The sequence below is a fragment of the Adiantum capillus-veneris genome, chromosome 22 (assembly GCF_014529385.1).
Source record: "Adiantum capillus-veneris isolate H3 chromosome 22, ASM1452938v2, whole genome shotgun sequence".
Classification (NCBI taxonomy): domain Eukaryota; kingdom Viridiplantae; phylum Streptophyta; class Polypodiopsida; order Polypodiales; family Pteridaceae; genus Adiantum; species Adiantum capillus-veneris.
This window is the reverse complement of record NC_140952.1, coordinates 10,770,132-10,772,933: the sequence shown is the minus strand read 5'-3', so window position 1 is coordinate 10,772,933 and position 2,802 is coordinate 10,770,132. Positions and strand designations below refer to the sequence as shown.

The 2,802-nt window shown below is 42.4% G+C and overlaps 1 pseudogene; it reads right to left on the bottom strand.

Annotated features, from left to right (window-relative positions):
• Positions 1–293: 293 nt before the first annotated feature.
• LOC147428906 (uncharacterized) lies at positions 294–2,408 on the bottom strand (annotated as a pseudogene).
• Between the last annotated feature and the right edge of the window lie 394 nt (positions 2,409–2,802).

Below are 2,802 nucleotides of genomic sequence, written 5' to 3'. Positions count from 1 at the left end.
CATTCCATTTGGAAACATGTGCAAGAAGAACGCGAGTACAAGCACACACCAATAGTGCTTTTGTGCAGCGTGTGTGTACATGTACCGAATCAACTTTCATTGAGGTAGGTGTAAGAGGGGATGTGCTATGTACAAAATGCACGGCAATGATTTGCCTTACGAAGATAAAAGGATCATAGCACCATATGTGGAAAGTAGGGAATAATAGAGCTCTTTATTCTTTCCTTGTGTCACAAGACGTTGGCTTCTAGGATGAGTGTCAAACCTTATATATGTAGACAGTCTTCAAATGTTCAGGAATCCTTGCCCTCATCACTCATTATTTGTTGGTACCTACACTCAGCACAACAAAATGCTTGATCCCCTCTTAAAATTAAAAAGGCAGGGTGAGAATCCGGTTTATTCTCTCATCAAAAAATAGAGAAAGGTCCATGGATACTAAGAGTCTTAAGTAGTATATGTTCTGTGATTGGAACAGAGATTGGACTCTTTTGCAAAAAGCACACCCATTATTCAATCTTTACAATCATCAATTGTGGTTTAAAAAGGCCTAGATTTAGTGTAATTCTACATACAAAATATGAAAGATACCGCTCAATTTAAAATTTGACGGTGAGATAACCTATAAAATTTACAAAAATTTACAATAAATAACTTCAAAACCTTCTTACGTGTGGTTAAATTTTGTCTATAATTTCTCATGTGTAGGATTTCCTAGTGTTTAGGATAAATCTTTTATTTTGAGCCTCGAATCTTCGTTAGATTCACACATTTGATTCGCTGTCTTACAGCCCATTACAACAGCCCAATGAAAGACAAGGCTGGCTTTTTTTTGGTGTTGTTATGGAAAGTACTGTAAATAAACCTCGCCAATACTCTCTACTCAAGGATTGGTATTAGTAAAAAAGATGTAAAAATATGCCCAAAAAAAGTTGCAGCGCTATCTCATTTACTCAGCAAGCAACACTAAAACAAATGAAAATCAAGGTATGGTATGTGTGAATTACCTGTATATGTAGTATATCCTTGCCCACAACTAGAAGGTGCTTGCAAAGAGTGCACTCCTTCAGAAAATTCTTCACCGGGGGCGGGCAGGAAACATAATGCAAATCATTGGAAGACAAAGGGTTGACATAATAGAAAATGGACTCTTTTGTAGACCTGCCTCCAAGAAACCCCCCTTCATTTCCACCATTCTCATTACTTTTGAGAGTAAGGAGATGTCGACTCTTCGCATTTTCTGATGGTGGGATGCTTGGCATGCTCGCCTCAAACATCATCCCTTGTTGTAAACGTCATCTTGGTCTCTCTCTTCATCTGTGTTAGTAGTAAGCACACCTCGTTGCTCACCACATCTCATGAGCATTCTCTCTCTAGAGAGAGATATACCCATTACCAAATTTTGATGTCCCCTTTTAGATTCTGCATTGCTCAAGTTGAGCAGAGGATCCAAGCTAGCTACCATCCTTAGAACGACAATAGGGCTTTCTACAATTGTTTCTCTCTCTCTCTCTCTCTCTCTCTCTCTCTCTCTCTCTCTCTCTCTCTCTCTCTCTCTCTCTCTCTCTCTCTCTCTCTCTCTCTCTCTAAGTATCATGTGAGTGAGTCTCTTTCTACAAGGAAAGTTGGCATGAATGAGGTTATGCTCTGAGTTAGCTTCTTGACCACGACCCATGAGGTGTATATTCTGTTTGTAGAAATACATGCCAAAGACGACATGGTGCTCCATGTGCAAGGACTTGTTCTTCTACTCCTCCTCCTCCAAGTTTATGGCTATGGTGAGGCCACGGAGAGCTTTGTGCTCCAACACGGACCTTGCTCATATTCTCTAGGCTTTACGGAGCTGCTTACATACCCTTCCTGCCTTGTCGTCCACTCTTACAGCATCCATTGTCATGCAGCTCCGCTTCCATGATAAGAAAAAGAGCAGAGAAATGCAAGCTAAGCTTCTTTGAACCCTACTTGATTAATGGTCAGTGATGAGGGCTTCTTAACAGGCCAAGTTTAATTATTAATGTATGCCAGATGTAGCTTAAAAGGGCCAATAGATGCCTTAATGATGCCAAAAATGATTATGCTTGATGTGAGAACAGATGAAAGATTATGATCTAAAACTGCAGTGCTTGAAGTGCTCTATCGGTCTGTCTTTACGGCTCGTCGATTGGAGCTACGGTGAAGAAGTTATGGCACTTTGAAGTTTAACTCGATTGCAGATCTGTACTGGATTGGGCAACTGCAGCTGAGGTGACATAATTGAAATGAATGCACGGGCCTGAAGTGCTCAATCACTGGAGCCCATCGGTCTTTTCAGATCGGTGATCGGGTTTACGGTCACCAAGATATTGGCCGGTAAAGATTCACTGGGGGCCGGCTCCGTACCAGTCCGGTCGGCTCGGTCGGGGTGCCATCTGGGAAATTTGGGCTCCTCATCAGGGTTAGTATGCGTTCTATGCAGTTTGAGAAGTCTACGAGCTTGCCTTGCAACGGTTTCTTTCATTCATCTCCAACAAATGGGAAAGCCAATGCAGTGCTAGCGAAGTGGACGAGTCCCTTTGCTTCTGGATTGGATGGCTGGAAATCTGAGTGCCCTTTTCAGAGCACATTAAAATCCACCAAGGTTTTCAATTATGACCTTTGTTCTACCTACTTCAACAAAATGGGCAATGATTTGGACTACCAGAAGATTGAGAAGCCTCCAGAGCTTGCCCATGGTCGGCCGCCCAAGGCAACAAGGAGCCGCCCACCCAATTGGGTAAAGGCCGGCCAATGCACCCTATTAAGGGCCACCCACTAAGGGTTAAG